The sequence below is a fragment of the Balaenoptera musculus genome, chromosome 5 (assembly GCF_009873245.2).
Source record: "Balaenoptera musculus isolate JJ_BM4_2016_0621 chromosome 5, mBalMus1.pri.v3, whole genome shotgun sequence".
NCBI lineage: Eukaryota > Metazoa > Chordata > Mammalia > Artiodactyla > Balaenopteridae > Balaenoptera > Balaenoptera musculus.
Genome location: NC_045789.1, coordinates 133,249,407 through 133,267,459, shown reverse-complemented (window position 1 = coordinate 133,267,459; position 18,053 = coordinate 133,249,407).

Genomic DNA, 18,053 nt, shown 5'->3' with positions numbered 1-18,053 from the left:
TGTAGCACTATTCGTCATGTCAACTCTCTTGTCATTTACAACCTACTATATATGACAACTTTTCAGGGATACATGCTGACACATTTTTGAAACTTTAGAATTAAAGCTTTCAAATTATTTTTTCTTTTGGAAAACATTGTTCTGTAACTACAATATGAGAACATAGTTTTCCATTTTCATGAACTGAATTCCAGATATAAATGATATTAAAATGTCTTCTTTTAAGCACTTAGAGTATATCTCTAGTACTATCATGATGAATTAACTTTCTTGAGCTATTTTTATTCTAAGTATATTTCTTAAACTTAATATGCTCCCTTCACCTGATTAAATGAAATGAGTATGAGGTACAAAAAATAGAAAAAGCATTCCTAGACACAATTCTGCTTATTGAGGTTGAGCACTATAATTGCCCAACATGTGAGCAACTTTGAAACTTTTGTATATTTTGGATCCTTTTGGAATCTTTGGGATCTTTTTACACCAAGTGTAAAACCAAGATGGAATCAACCAAAAGATTTCTTTGTTCATTCTTGAATTATCCTAGCTTTGTAGGAGGTAGATAAATAACACTCGGAAAAACCTGTATTACAATGATGTTTTCCATTAATGGATAACATTGTTTTTTTGATATGTGAGTTTATAGTTGACTAAAAAGTAAGATTAATTTAGCTTACTTTCAATTTTGTAAACATGGCAAAACAGAGCAGACTCATTAGCATTTTCAAATCACTCACAGCATTGTTCATATTTAGTAATTCAGACTTTAGTAGTACCCACATTTGAGAATGCAACTTGATTAAATAATTGTTTTTTCTTCACATTTAATTCCATATCAAAATTTGAAATGAGAAAGACACCATTCAGTAAGACATAATGCTCATTAAGCTTTATGTGTTCATAAAATCATTTACCTTTCTCATTTGCTTTGGGCTAGAAGGCTCATGTTTATTGTGTTGAACGTCATTAATTTACAAGTAATATGATCTCATTGTCTTTATTTAGGCAAATCCTGACCATGGAACTATTCAACAAAATTATTTCAATTTGAATGACAAAACTTTTCAGCTGCAATTCTTTTAGAAATTGTGAGACACATAAATAGAGCAGCTGATTATTGTTCTATTTAAAAAAGAAACTTTAGAGTAACAGAGGTGGGATCAACATGGTGGAGTAGGAAGACCCTGAGCTCACCTCCTCCCATGAACACATCAAAACTACAGCTACATATAAAGCAATTCTTGCTGAGAATGACCTGACGACTAACAGCATGGCTCTTCTACAACCAAAGCTGTAAAAAAATTTAAAAAGAAAAGAACCACACAGAGTCTGGGAGGAGGGGAGGAAAAGTGATCTAGTTCAGACCTGCACCCTTAGCAGGTGACCCAGAAGAAGAGTGGGATATCACTGGCTTGGGGGTCTCCCTAAGGAGCAAGGGGTTCAAGCATTATATCGGGCACCCCAGTCCTGGGGTCAAGCACCAGGAAGATGAGTCCCCTTTGATGGTTTGAAAACCAGTGGAGGTTCCCAGAAGGCTGTAAGAAACTGAGACTCTGCTCTTGAAGAGCATGCACACAGACTTGCTTGATCCCAGTTCCAGAATAGAGGCAGCAGATTGAAAACTGCCTGCTGCTTTGGTCAGCCTGCCAGGACTGCCCTAGCACAGTTCCCAGCCCTTACCAAGCTCCTGCCCCAGCCCATTCTGCTCCAGGATTGCTCTTTGCTAAGGCAGAGACTGCCGTTGCAATCATGTGCACTCTCACACTGGGAAAAAGTGGGACCAACTCAAAAGTTCAGCTCAAAGCCCTTGGGCCGTGGCCCTGCCTCCAACCAAATCTGAGATCACCATCGCCATCATGTGCATGCACTGGGGAAAAGCAGAGCCAGGTCAGAAGTGCAGCTCCAAACCCTCAGGACACCAACCCTACCTCTGACCAAGGTGGAGACCACTGCCACGGTTGCATGCACATAGTTGCAACAGAGAAAAAGTGGAGCCAGCTCAGTAATGCGACTCCAACCCCCAAGGCCACAACACCACCTCTGACCAAGGCAAAGACCAACATTGCCATTGCACATGTGCTGCACTGCGGAAAAGTAAAGCCAGCTCAGAAGTGCCGCTCCAGCTCCTTGAACCCTGGCTGTGCCCCAACCAAGGTGGAGATTTCCAGAGTCTGGGAGAAGCCCCAGCTTGCACCTGGCTCTGGCTCTCATCCCTATGACACCAGCACTGCCTTCCACCAAGGGGCAGCTGGCCAGGGCTCACATCAGATCCAGCTCTCCCACAAAAGCCATCAGGCACATACAGACTGCATAGGCATACTCCCACCCAATGACATGCCTTCAAGAGTGGGATAGGTAACCGTTTTGCCTACTTTCACAGAGACAGAGAAAGTAAAAGAAAATGTGAAGACAGAGGAATATGTTTCAAATGAAAGAGCAAAATAAAACCCCAGGGGGGGAAAAAACTGATGAAATGAAGATAAATAATTTACGTGATAAAAAGTTCAAAGAAACAGTAATAAAAATGCTTACAGAACTCAGGAAAAGAATAGAGGAACAAAGTGAGAACTTTAAAAAAGAACTAGAAAATATTAAAAAAAACCAATTGGAGCTGAAGAACACAATAACTGAAATGAAAAATACACTGGAAGGAATTAACAGCAGATTGATACAGAAAAATGTATGTGACATGGAAGATAGAATAGTGGAAATCACCCAATCAGAACAGCAAAAAGAAAAACAAAATTTTTTAAATGAAGATAGTTTAAGAGACCTCTGGTACAACATCAAGTGTACTAACATTCACATCATAGGGGTCACAGAAGGAGACGAGAGAGAGAAAGGGACAGGAAATGTATTAGTTGAAGTTGTGGCTGAAAAATTCCCTAACCTAAAGAAAGAAACAGATATCCAGGTCCAGGAAGCACAGAGATTTCCAAACAAGATACACCCAAAGATATCCACACCAAGATATATAATTAAAATGGCAAAATTTAAGGAGAGAATTTGAAAGGCAGCAAGAGAAAAACAATGAGTCACATACAAGGAAACTGTATAAGGCTATCAGCTGATTTTTCAGCAGAAACTTTGCAGGCCAGAAGGGAGTGGCACAATATATTTAAAGTGCTAAAAGAAAAACAAAAACCTACAACCTAGTATACTCTACCCAGCAAGGTTATCATTCAGAATTGAAGGAGAGAGAAAGAATTTCCCAGACAAGCAAGAACTAAATATTCTTTACCACTAAACTGACCTTACAAAAAAATGTTAAAGGGTCTTCTTTAAGTGAAAAAGAAAAGCTATTTCAAGAAACAAGAAAATATATGGAGGGAGAAAAATCACTCTTATAAAGGCAAATATTTAGTGAAGGCAGTGAATCAGCCACTTAAATAAGCTAGTACAAAGGTTAAAGACAAAAAAAATGTAAAATCAACGTAATTACAATAAAGAGTAAAAGGATAGACATAAAGATGTAAAATATATAAAACCAGAACGTGGGGGGAGGGAAAAGTGTAGATCTTTTAGGATGAGTTTGAACTTAAATGACTATCGGTTTAAAACAAGTTGATAAGTTATTTGTCAGTATATATGAACTTCATGGTAAACACAAATCAAAAACCTACAATATATTTTTTTTAAAAAAGGAAAGGAACCCAAACACAACACTAAAAAAAAATCATCAAACCACAAGGGAAGAGACTAAAAGAAGAAAAGAACAGAGAAGAACTACAAAAACAGCCAGAAGACAAGTAACAATTACATACGATGGACTAAATGCTCCAATCAAAAGTAAGTCTTTTGTAGTCAGCATATATATGGGTCTTTTTTTGTTGTTGGATAAAAAAATATTTTTAAAAAAGACCCATATATATGCTCACTACAAGAGACTTACTTCAAAGCTAAAGACACAAACTGAAAACATGCAGCTAATGTAAGAGCACCTAAATATACAAAGCAAGTACTAACAAATATAAAGTGAGAAATTGATGGTAATACAATAATAGTATGGGACCTTAACACCCCATTTCCTTCAATGAATAGATCATCCAGACAGAAAATCAGTAAGGAAACAGTGGCCTTAAATGACACATTAGACCAGATGGACTTAATAGATATCCACAGGACATTCCTTCCCAAAACAGCAGAATATACGTTCTTTTCAAGTGCACATGGAACTTTCTCCAGAAGAAATCACATGCTAGACCATAAAACAAGTTTCAGTGAATTAAGAAGATTGAAATTACATGAAGCATCTTTTCAGACCACAACAGTATGAAACTAGAAATCAATTACTGAGAGAAAACTGGAAAAGACACAAATATGTGTAGATTAAACAACTTACTACGAAAAGACCAATGGGTAAATGAAGAAATAAAAAAAAACACACACATGAAAAGATGCTCAACATCACTAATCCTCAGGGAAATGCAAAGCAAAACCACAATGAGATATCACCTCACACCTAACAGAATGGCTACCATCGAAAGAAACACAAATAACAAATGTTGGTGAGGATGTGGAGAAAAGGGAACCTTATACACTGTTGGTGGGAATGAAAATTGGTGCAGAGGTTAAGGAAAAGAGTATGAAGGTTCCTGTGATCCTGCAATTCCACTCCTGGGTATATATCCAAAATAAATGAAAACATTAATTCAAAAAATATATGCACCCCATTGTTCATAGCAGCATTATTTATAATAGCCAAGATATGGAAGCAACCTAACTGTCCATCAACAGGTAACTTGGTTCAGAAGAATTGGTATACATAATACAATGGAATATTACTCAGTCATAAAAAGAATGAAATTTTGCCATTTAAATGGACCTAGAAGTCCATTATGCTTAGTGAAATAATCTGGATAGAGAAAGACAAATTCTGCATGTGTTCACTTATATGTGAAATCTAAAAAATAAAACCAAAGAACAAATATAGCAAAACAGACTTAGAGATACATAGAACAAACTAGGGACCACCAGAGAGGAAAGGGGTGGAGAGAGGGACAAGATAGGTGAAAGGGATTAAGAGGTAAAAACTACTGAGTATAAAATAAAAATGTTACAAGGATATAATGTACAACACAGGGAATATAGCCAATATTTTAAAATAACTTTATATGCAGTATAAACTATAAATATATCAAATCACTGTTGTATACTTGCTGCTAATATAATACTGTAAGTCAACTATACTTCAATTTAAAAAGGTAAAAAAATATGAAACTTTATTTTTGCCTTCTTTGTGTAATAAATACAAAAGTTAATTTTCATTTTCATTTATATTTATATATATATTTTTTGAATTTTATTTATTTTTTTATACAGCACGTTGGTATTAGTTATCCATTTTATACATATTAGTGTATGTATGTCAATCCCAATCTCCCAATTCATCACACTACCCACCCCCCTGCCACTTTCCCCCCTTGGTGTCCATACGTTTGTTCTCTACATCTTTGTTGCTATTTCTGCCTTGCAAACTGGCTCACCTGTACCATTTTTCTAGGTTCCACATACATGCATTAATATATGATATTTGTTTTTCTCTTTCTGAATTACTTCACTCTGTATGACAGTCTCTAGATCCATCCACATCTCTACAAATGACCCAATTTCATTCCTTTTTATGGCTGAGTAATATTCCATTGTATATATGTACCACTTCTTCTTTATCCATTCGTCTGTCCATGGGCGTTTAGGTTGCTTCCGTGACCTGGCTATTGTAAAGAGTGCTGCAATGAACATTGGGGAGCATGTGTCTTTTTGAATGAATGTTTTCTCTGGGTATACACCCAGTAGTGGGATTGCTGGGTCATATGGTAATTCTATTTTTAGTTTTTTAAGGAACCTCCATACTGTTCTCCATAGTGGCTGTATCAATGTACATGCCCACCAACAGTGCAAGAGGGTTCCCTTTTCTCCACACCCTCTCCAGCATTTGTTGTTTGTAGATTTTCTGATGATGCCCATTGTAACTGATGTGAGGTGATACCTCATTGTAGTTTTGATTTGCATTTCTCTAATAATTAGTGATGTTGAGCAGCTATTCATGTGCTTCTTGGCCATCTGTATCTCTTCTTTGGAAAAATGTCTATTTAGGTCTTCTGCCCATTTTTGGATTGGGTTGTTTGTTTTTTTAATATTGAGCTGCACGAGCTGTTTATATATTTTGGAGATTAATCCTTTGTCCGTTGATTCATTTGCAAATATTTTCTCCCATTCTGAGGGTTGTCTTTTCATCTAGTTTATGGTTTTCTTTGCTGTGCAAAAGCTTTTAAGTTTCATTAGGTCCCATTTGTTTATCTTTGTTTTTATTTCCATTACTCTAGGAGGTGGATCAAAAAAGATCTTGCTATCATTTATGTCAAAGAGTGTTCCTCCTATGTTTTTCTCTAAGAGTTTTATAGTGTCCAGTCTTACATTTAGATCTCTAATCCATTTTGAGTTTATTTTTGTGTATGATGTTAGGGAGTGTTCTAATTTCATTCTTTTACATGTAACTGTCCAGTTTTCCCAGCACCACTTATTGAAAAGACTGTCTTTTCTCCATTGTATATCCTTGCCTCCTTTGTCATAGATTAGTTGACCATAGGTGCGTGGGGTTATCTCTGGGCTTTCTATCCTGTTCCATTGATCTATATTTCTGTTTTTGTGCCAGTACTGTACTGTCTTGATTACTGTAGTTTCTAGTGTAGCCTGAAGTCAGGGAGTCTGATTCCTCCAGCTCCTTTTTTTCCCTGCAAAAACGCTTTAGCTATTCAGGGTCTTTGGTGCCTCCAAACATATTTTAAGATATTTTGTTCTAATTCTGTAAAACATGCCATTGGTAATTTGATAGGGATTGCATTGAATCTGTAGATTGCTTTGGGTAGTATAGTCATTTTCACGATGTTGATTTTTTCCAATCCAAAAACATGGTATATCTCTCCATCTGTTTGTATCATCTTTAATTTATTTCCTCAGTGCCTTATAGTTTTCTGCATACAGGTCTTTTTTCCCCCTAGGTAGGTTTATTCCTAGGTATTTTATTCTTTTTGTTGCAATGGTAAGTGGGAGTGTTTCCTTAATTTCTCTTTCAGATTTTTCATCATTAGTGTATAGGAATGCAAGAGATTTCTGTGCATTAACTTTGTATCCTGCAACTTTACCAAATTCATTAATTAGCTCTAGTAGTTTTCTGGTGGCTTCTTTAGGATTCTTTATGTATAGTATCATGTCATGTGCAAACAGTGACAGTTTTACTTCTTCGTTTCCAGTTTGTATTCCTTTTATTTCTTTTTCTTCTCTGATTGCTGTGGCTAGGACTTCCAAAACTATGTTGAATAATAGTGGTGAGAGTGGACATCCTTGTCTTATTCCTGATCTTAGAGGAAATGCTTTCAGGTTTTCACCATTGAGAATGATGTTTGCTGTGGGTTTTTTGTATATGGCCTTCATTATGTTGAGGTAGGTTCCCTCTATGCCCACTTTCTGGAGAATTTTTATCATAAATGGGTGTTGAATTTTGTCAAAAGTTTTTTCTGCATCTATTGAGATATCATATGGTTTTTATTCTTTAATTTGTTGATATGGTGTATCACATTGATTAATTTGCATATATTGAAGAATCCTTGCATCTGTGGGATAAATCCCAGTTGATCATGGTGTATGATCCTTTTAAAGTGTTGTTGGATTCTGTTTGCTGGTATTTTGTTGAGGATTTTTGCATCTTTATTCATCAGTGATATTGGTCTGTAATTTTTTTTTTTTGTAGTATCTTTGTCTGGTTTTGGTATCAGGGTGATGGTGGCCTCATAGAATGAGTTTGGGAATGTTCCTTCCTCTGCAATTTTTTGGAAGAGTTTGAGAAAGATGGGTGTTAGCTCTTCTCTAAATGTTTGATAGAATTCACCTGTGAAGCCATCTGGTCCTGGACTTTTGTTTGTTGGAAGATTTTTAATCACAGTTTCAATTTCAGTGCTTGTGATTGGTCTGTTCATATTTTCTATTTCTTCCTGGTTCAGTCTTGGAAGGTAATACATTTCTAAGAACTTGTCCATTTCTTCCAGGTTGTCCATTTTATTGGCATAAAGTTGCTTGTAGTAGTCTCTTAGGATGCTTTGTATTTCTGTGGTGTCTTGTAACTTCTCCTTTTTCATTTCTGATTTTATTGATTTGAGTCCTCTCCCTCTTTTTCTTGATGAGTCTGGCTAGTGGTTTATCAATTTTGTTTATCTTCTCAAAGAACCAGCTTTTAGTTTTATTGATCTTTGCTATTGTTTTCTTTGTTTCTATTTCATTTATTTCTGCTCTGATCTTTATGATTTCTTTCCTTCTAATAACTTTGGGTTTTGTTTGTTCTTCTTTCTCTAGTTCCTTCAGGTGTAAGGTTGGATTGTTTATTTGAGATTTTTCTTGTTTCTTGAAGTAGGTTTGTATTGCTATAAACCTCCCTCTTAGAAATGCTTTTGCTACATCCCATAGGCTTTGGATCATTGTGTTTTTGTTGTAATTTTTCTCTAGGTATTTTTTGATTTCCTTTTAATTTCTTCAGTGATCTCTTGGTTATTTAGTAATGTATTGTTTTGCCTCCAAATGTGTGTGTTTTTTACTTTTTTCCCCCTGTAATTGATTTCTAATCTCATAGCATTGTGGTCAGAAAAGATGGTTGATATGATTTCAATTTTCTTAAATTTACTGAGGCTTGATTTGTGACCCAAGATGTGATCTATCCTGGAGAATGTTCCATGTGCACTTGAGAAGAAAGTGTAATCTGCTCTTTTTGGGTGGAATGTCCTATAAATATCAATTAAATCTATCTGGTCTATTGTGTCATTTAAAGCTTGTATTTCCTTATTAATTTTCTGTTTGGATGATCTGTCCATTGGTGTAAGTGAGGTGTTAAAGTCCCCCACTGTTATTGTGCTACTGTCAGTTTCCTCTTTTATAGCTGTTAACAGTTGCCTTATGTATTGAGGTGCTCCTATGTTGGGTGCATATATATTTATAATTGTTATATCTTCTTCTAGGATTGATCCCTTGATCATTATGTAGTGTCCTTCCTTGTCTCTTGTAACATTCTTTATTTTAAAGTCTATTTTATCTGATATGAGTATTGCTACTCCAGCTTTCTGTTGGTTTCCATTTTCATGGAGTATCTTTTTCCATTCCCTTGCTTGCAGAGTCTGTATGTGTCCCTAGGTCTGAAGTGGGTCTCTCATAGACAACATATATATGGGTCTTGTTTTTGGATCCATTTAGCGAGCCTGTGTCTTTTGGTTGGAGCATATAATCCATTCACGTTTAAGGTAATTATTGATATGTATGTTCCTATTACCATTTTCTTAATTGTTATCGGTTTGTTTTTGTAGGTCCTTTTCTTCTCTTGTGTTTCCCACTTAGAGAAGTTCCTTTAGCATTTGTTGTAGAGCTGGTTTGTTAGTGCTGAATTCTCTTAGCTTTTGTTTGTCTGTAAAGCTTTTGATTTCTCCATCGAATCTGAATGAGATCCTTGGCAGGTTGAGTAATCTTGGTTGTAGGTTCTTCCCTTTCATCACTTTAAATATGTCATGCCACTCCCTTCTGGCTTGTAAAGTTTCTGCTGAGAAATCAGCTGTTAACCTCATGGGAGTTCCCTCATATGTTATTTGTCGTTTTTCCCTTGTTGCTTTCAATAATTTTTCTTTGTCTTTAATTTTTGTCAATTTGATTACTATGTGTCTAGGCATGTTACTCGTTGGGTTTATCCTGCCTGGTACTCTCTGCACTTCTTGGACTTGGGTGGCTATTTCGTTTCCCTTTTTAAGGAAGTTTTCAACTCTAATCTCTTCAAATATTTTCTCGGATCCTTTCTCTCTCTCTTCTCCTTCTGGGACCCCTATAATGCAAGTGTTGTTGCGTTTAATGTTGTTCCAGCGGTCTCTTAGGCTGTTTTCATTTCTTTTCATTCTTTTTTCTTTATTCTGTTCTGTGGCAGTGAATTCACCATTCTGTCTTCCAGGTCACTTATCCGTTCTTCTGCCTCAGTTATTCTGCTATTGATTCCTTCTAGTGTATTTTTCATTTCAGTTATTGTATTGTTCATCTCTGTTTGTTTGTTCTTTAATTCTTCTGGGTGTTTGTTCTTTAATTCTTCTAGGTCTTTGTTAAACATTTCTTGCATCTTCTTGATCTTTGCCTCCATTCTTTTTCCGAGGTCCTGGATCATCTTCACTATCATTATTCTGAATTCTTTTTCTGGAAGGTTGCCTATCTCCACTTCATTTAGTTGTTTTTCTGGGGTTTTATCTTGTTCCTTCATCTGCTACAAAGTCCTCTGCTTTTTCATTTTGTCTATCTTTTTGTGAATGTGGTTTTCCTTCCACAGGCTGCAGAATTGTAGTTCTTCTTTATATTTTTATTTTTGATTATGCATCAGTTTTCTTCCTCCCTTTGTATTTTTTTGTAGACATTTGGGAAGCTCATGTAAAGTGGCTCACACTGTTGTTAAAAAGAAAAAAATATTATACTTCTATATCAAGGTGAAGATTTTTTATTTTCTTGCATCATCTCAATTTCCTTGTATCACATCAGGTGACATCTGTCCCATTTTCCTTCAGTCTGAGCCTCTTTCCTCCTTCACTTTTCTTTTCCTGTTTTCATCTACCCAGCCTTTCTAGTATTAGAAGCAAAGAATTTCTTATTTTGTTGTTGCTATGGCAACTGGTTCTATTTGATAAGACTAAATTTGGCTGTGAATAAATAGAAATGATAGTTTTAAACCAATAACTAATTTTATTATTTACACATTATAAGAAGGCTAGAGATATTCAGACTGGGTCTGGAATAGCAGCACCAAATTATCATTGAGAATGCAGACTGTCCCTATCTTTCCACTTAGCCATTGAAGCATATGGCTTTGACCTCATGCTCAACACTTCATGGTAACTGGTTGGTTGTTTCACTTAACGGCATCAAATCCAAATTTTAGGTAAGAAGACATAAGTTAAAGAAGATCCAAGCTTCTTTGTTTATAGAGCTTTATGGGTAAATTCTGTTTATATCTACTCGGCCCAAAGTTGTTCAAATGACCACTCCTAACTGCAGTAGAATCAGGGAAATACAATTTCTTAAATGAGCACATTGACATCAGAAACAGCATCTAGTTTCTGCTAAGAAAGAAGGAGAAAAATGCCCACAGTGGAGCATATTTTAGTAATTTGGCTCTTTTAAATGTATAACTTTGCTTAAAGTGCTTTAAATACCTCCCTGCCAAGAATGAATACATTTTGTTTGTTTCAGTTATTCTAAGATTAAATAGACTCATAATTTGCATAAAATTTCTGTAAATATGTTCACCCTGGATTTTTTTTAAACGAAAACACCAACATTAAAAAAAAGAATGTAAATCTCTATATTTGTAGGTTTTCATCATGAAGTGACTCTTTACAGAAAGTAAAAATAACTTTATACAGTGGTCACAATATAATTTCCACCAGCCTCTCACAAGAAACAGATCTTCCCTAAAATTTTCATTATCATCAGACTAAAATACATTTTAATTTAGTACAATAAAGAAATTTACATATGTCTAAAATTAAAGACCAAAAATACAAAGCAAACAAAACATAATTTTAGAAAGTAAAGAAGAATAAAAATCTATTGCTGAAAATTATGCTCAAAACTCAAATTAAATGATAAACTGAGTGCTAAAATTAAATGAGTAATATCTGATATAGGGATGCTTCAACTTTTTTTTTAACACTTTGACAATGGGAATCCAAATTTTCCAATTTTGTGAATGTTCATTCTTCTGTGCCAATAGAAGAAATTAATACAGGCCAGCCCTAAAACTATGTAACCATTCCTTAGAACAACCATAAAAACAAAAGTTATGAAAGAAAAAACATGAAAACCAAACTGCATATTCATAACCAATATTTTTTTAACATCTTTATTGGAGTATAATTGCTTTACAATGGTGTGTTAGTTTCTGCTTTATAACAAAGTGAATCAGCTATACATATACATATATCCCCATATCTCCTCCCTCTTGCATCTCCCTCTCACCCTCCCTATCCCACCCTCCCTATCACACCCCTCTTGGTGGACATAAAGCATCGAGCTGATCTCCCTGTGCTATGCGGCTGCTTCCCACTGGCTATCTATTTTACATTTGTTAGTGTATATATGCCCATGCCACTCTCTATGGTTAAAATGTAAATTATGTCTTTGGAATCAATAGCAAATGTTATTTTAGGCACCCCCTAAGTTTTCAAAAGTCTCTTCAAGGATCTTTTGCTTTGATATCACATTATTTTTGAGTAAACATTACTCTCCTAGGAGTTGTGGGCACATTTTATTGATGAAACAAAACAAATTTCTTTCCACATAAACAGCAGATACATATTTGCCCATAATCTTTCTGTTTCCTTTGCTATATTCCTCATGTCATCTCCTATGTGGCCAAGAAAGTAGAGTACTACATAGAAGATTTTTAAAAAGTGACAACAGGCCCCAAATAGAGTCACTTGTCCTAAGGCCCATGTCATGAAACCAAGCCTTAATACTTAAACTAATTACATTTAGCCTCTCTCAAGAACGTAATCTTGCACAGTCAGTCTGGAATTTCCTGGTCAAGACTGGCAAGGAAATCTGCTTGATAGACCCCCACTGTCCCCCAAAGGAAGGTAACCTAGTCTGAAACCATCGATTCTTTGCTAGAATAACTTCCTTGATCTGCCTCCTTTTGCCTAAAAGAGTCTTCCATTTTGTTTGGCTCCTTGGAGCTCCTTTCTATTTACTAGATGGAATGCTGCCTGATTCATGAATCATTGAATAAAGCCAATTAGATCTTTAAATTTACTCAGTTGAGTTTTGTTTTTTTAAGGTAAGGCCTCCCTTGGTTTCTGGATTAATTTACTTACTCCAGATTTTTGGAGAAATGACACATAATTGTTCAAAGTTATGTCCTGCTAGAAGTTCCCTTTTGCAGTCATTTTGGGATTCAAGTTCCTTCCATTTCTGTAGCTCCTTTATCACCTAGTGCCTTGGAGTGCTCTGAATTTAGCCAGAAGAATAAAAAATAAAAAGAGAAAGAAAGAAAAAGAGAGAGAGAGAGTATAGAGGAGCCACAGCTAGCTAAAATAAGCTAACTAAGGTGTGATAGAGATCACTTCTACTCCCATGGGGTAACCTGACACAGAATGGGAGAATAGATTGAGAAGTCAGGCATGTGCCCAAGGAGTCCTTGGAGAAGGAGCATTGCTTAACATGGGTATCAAATAATCATGAAGTAGCCTGAGGTGGTGGCTCTGATGGTGACCAAGAGCAACTGTTAATTGTTGGAATCACAGTATCTGCCTTCTCAATCTTGAATGGTCTACTCATTAAAAAAAAAAAAAATTCTTTTAAAGTAAATAATCAAACACATAAATGAGAGGATTACATAAATAATAGCAATTGCATCGGTGTTGTGTTCATAGAAACAGCTCCTTTCCTAGTTTAATCATGGACTTAGGGGGGTTAGATTTCTTGTGATTTTACAACAAACAGCAGAGCAGCACAGAGTATTGAAGTCTAGGTCCCATAATAGACCCAGACTAATATCTTCAATATTTGCAAAACTGACTAATAAAGTGGTATTTTCACACTTATGAAGACTGTATAATGCATCAGTTTTTGTTATTCTTAAGCTATTTTTACCAAATTAGATTTTTAGCTTAGATTATAATAAAATTGCGTTTGATAAACTATGCTGTTTTATCTCTCACAGGCTGTTCTAAGAAACTGTCTTACATAATCACCTTCTATTGATCTTCCCTTAAAGACAATTAAGGTACTAGAATTGAAACCTTTTTAGGATTCCAAGAGCCTTGAGTGAGTTCAGTATTGAGAAGGAGTTGTTTCCAGATTTTGTACAGTTGAACCAAGGGAAATCAGAAAGGCACATCTAGGGCTGAAAGTTCACCAAGAATCAAGAGACAATTTCAAAAAAGTATCCATCCAAATGGGTCAGGCCAAAAGGAAAAGCCCAAGTATGATGGATGGACCTGTAAGATGAAAGAATCTGGTTTAGGAGAAAAATAAGTTAGATTTCATAAAATACTAGAATATGAAGGGAGACCTGATTTTATAAGTAAATTGAGGTCTCCCTTATGAGAGAAATGATGCAATTGTGAGTCACAGGCCGGCTTGGAAAATTACTGAGTTATATGTAAAAAATATTGTTGAGGGTTATGACAACTACTATTTGACTAAAAAGCAAAATTTATCAATAAGTGTTTCCTTATAACCGCATGAAGAATACCACAGCATTACTTCTAAAGTCAGTTCATCAAGGTGGAAGTCAAGGTGACAGTTGCTCCTCTGACAATCCACAGTATTTTGATATTAACTTAAAATTTTGACAAAAACAAATTTTTAATAAACTTAAGTAGTGTACCATTTCACTAGTGAAAAAGCACAACGTGTGAAATTGAGGAAATGGCTAAATTACTCCAACAAAATGAGAAATAATGTTTATAATAAATTAATTCTTCAGTAAATTGGAGAAGTATGATTATAAGTAATGAATTACCCTTTTTCTCATTAGATTTTGACCATCATCAGATATCCTGACAATAAAATTTTATTTACTCATGCTTTTCTTGTTTCATTAATGGAAATGTTAACTATTAAAAAGAAAATATGAGATAAAATAAAATAGGAATAGAAAATCAAGACCAGAGAAAAGTGAATCACATTTATGTTCCTGAGAAAGGCTGTCATGATATATTTGAGGTTTAAATTGCTCTCAACTGAACAGCAAGCCTTTAGAGACTAATAATCTCTTCCCTATTTCAAAGTATCTGAAATAAGGAGACATATCTATTCTCTGTGGGGAAGAAGAAGCTTTTCCCAAAACTACATTTTTTTTATTTTTATTTTTTATAAATTTATTTATTTGTATTTGGCTGTTTTGGGTCTTCGTTGCTGTGTGTGGGCTTTCTCTAGTTGCGGTGAGCAGGGACTACTCTTCGCTGTGGTGCACGGGCTTCTCACTGCGGTGGCTTCTCTTGTTGCAGAGCACAGGCTCTAGGCACATGGGCTTCAGTAGTTGTGGCGCACGGGCTTAGTTGCTCTGCGGCATGTGGGATCTTCCCGGACCAGAGCACGAACCTGTGTCCCCTGCATTGGCAGGTAGATTTCCAACCAGTGCGCCACCAGGGAAGTCCCCAAAACTACATTTTAAAATAAATATATATATTCTTAGTTAAATATGTGTGTACTGTGTAGTGTGCAATGTCCTCAACATTTGTATAGTAAAAAAAGAAAATATAAAAAAGAACCAGAAGTAGAAATTTCATTTAATCAGAACATTATTTGGGGGGCTATAGGATGTTAAGGTGGGTATAATGTGTATGACAAGTTGAATACATCTGCTGTGTATTTCTCTGCCTTCTCATTTTGCTTAACTTACTGTGTTTGGGGTCTCCTTTTCGCAGGCTGCAGGTTCGTAGTTCCTATTGTTTTTGGTGTTTGCCCCCAGTGGCTAAGGTTTGTTCAGTGGGTTGTCTAGGCTTCCTGGTGGAGGGGGCTGGTACCTCAGTTCTGGTGGATGAGGCTGGATCTTGTCTTTCTGGTGGGCAGGACCGCATCCGGTGGTGTGTTTTGGGGTGTCTGTGACCTTATTATGATTTTAGGCAACCTCTCTGCTAATGGGTGGGGTTGTGTTCCTGTCTTGCTAGTTGTTTGGCATAGGGTGTCCAGAACTGCAGCTTGCTGGTTGTTGAGTGGAGCTGGGACTTAGCATTGAGATGGAGATCTCTGGGAAAGCTTTCACCGTGTGATATTACGTGGAGCCGGGAGGTCTCCGGTGGACCAATGTCCTGAACTCGGCTCTCCCACCATCAGAGGCACAGGCCTGACACCCGGCCAGAGCACCAAGACCCTGTCAGCCACACAGCTCAGAAGAAAAGGGAGAAACAAAGAAAGAGCAAAAAAAGAAATAAAATAAAAAATAAAGAATAATTATTAAAAATAAAAAAATTAAAAAGTAAGAAAAAAAGAAAAATAAGAGAGCAACCAAAACAAAAAAACAAAACCACAAAGAAAAACAAGCACAAAAAACAAAAAAAAAAAAAAAAAAAAGGTCAGACAGAACCCTAGTACAAATGGTAAAAGCAAAGCTATACAGACAAAATCACACACAGAAGCATACATATACACACTCACAAAAAGAGAAAAAATAAAAAAATATATATATCATTGCTCCCAAAGTCCACTGCCTCAATTTTGGGATGATTCATTGTCTATTCAGGTATTCCACAGATGCAGGGTACATCAAGTTGATTGTGGAGCTTTAATCCACTGCTTCTGAGGCTGCTGGGAGAGATTTCCCTTTCTCTTCTTTGTTTGCACAGCTCCTGGTGTTCAGGTTTGGACTGACCCTGCCTCTGCGTGTAGGTCACGTGAGGGCATCTGTTCTTCGCTCAGACAGGACGGGGTTAAAAGAGCAGCTGCTTCGGGGGCTCTGGCTCACTCAGGCTGGGGGGAGGGAGGGGTACGGAGGAGGCGAGGTGAGCCTGTGGCGGCAGAGGCTGGCGTGACGTTGCACCAGCCTGAGGTGTGCCATGTGTTCTCCCAGGGAAGTTGTCCCTGGATCACGGGACCCTGGCAGTGGCGGACTGCACAGGCTCTCGGCAGGGGAGGTGTGGAGAGTGACCTGTGCTTGCACACAGGCTTCTTGTGGCTGCAGCAGCAGCCTTAGCGTTTCATGCCCTTCTCTGGTGTCCGCGCTGATAGCCGCAGCTCGCGCCCGCCTCTGGGGCTCGTTTAGGCGGTGCTCTGGATCCCCTCTCCTCGTGCACCACTTGCCTCTTAAGCAGGTCCAGACTCTTTCCGGGACTCCCTCCTGGCTAGCTGTGGCGCACTAGCCCCCTTCAGGCTGTGTTCACACAGCCAACCCCAGTCCTCTCCCTTGGATCTGACCTCCGAAGCCCGAGCCTCAGCTCCCAGCCCCCGCCCGCCCCCGCGGGTAGGCAAACAAGCCTCTCCGGCTGGTGAGTGCTGGTCGGCACCGATCCTCTGTGCAGGAATCTCTCTGCTTTGCCTTCCGCACCCCTGTAGCTGCGCTCTCCTCCGTGGCTCCGAAGCTCCCCCCTCTGCCACCCGCAGTCTCCACGAAGGGGCTTCCTCGTGTGTGGAAACCTTTCCTCCTTCACGGCTCCCTCCCACTGGTGCAGGTCCTGTCCCTATTCTTTTGTTTCTGTTATTTCTTTTTTCTTTTGCCCTACCCAAGTACGTGGGGAGTTTCTTGCCTTTTGGGAGGTCTGAGGTCTTCTGCCAGCGTTCAGTAGGTGTTCTGTAGGAGTTGTTCCACATGTAGATGTATTTCTGATGTATTTATGGGGAGGAAGATGATCTCCATGTCTTACTCTTCCGCCTTCTTGAAGGTCTCCACGCATATCTTTATACAGTGTAACACAGCAGCAATATTAGTAAAGCAGAAATCACAGATGAACATAGAAACATCCTAAACATACAGCAATGAGTTGAAACATGTAATATTTTAATTAATATATCAATGTCAAAAATTGTTCTTTGACAAACATCAACCAGCCAGAAAAACTCCTAACTCACCTAATCAAGAAAAAAAAGAAAAAGTGGGAACTAAATATGAAATAATAGGGAAATGGTCATAGAAACAAGAAATTATAAGAATCAAATAAAACATTTGCCTTAAAATGTGCAAATAAAGTTGAAAACCTGTGTAAGATACATAAATTCTAAGAACATAAATTTCCTAAAACTGACCCAAGAAGAAAATAAGTGTTTACATAATGATTCCTATAGAGAATATTGACCCAAAACAATGAAATAATACAAAAACTAAATGAAACAAACTGAATCAAACCTCAGGGGATCAGACAGTTTTCTGGGGTAATTTTAGTAAACCTCTAAAAAGCAGATAACTGAAATGCTATGAAAATATTTCCAGAGTACATAAAAAGAGAGCTTCCAAATTCATATTATGAATTGAGTACATATTAATACTAATGTATGACAATAATTTTACATAAAATAAAATCACAAAAAATATCACTTATGAATATTGA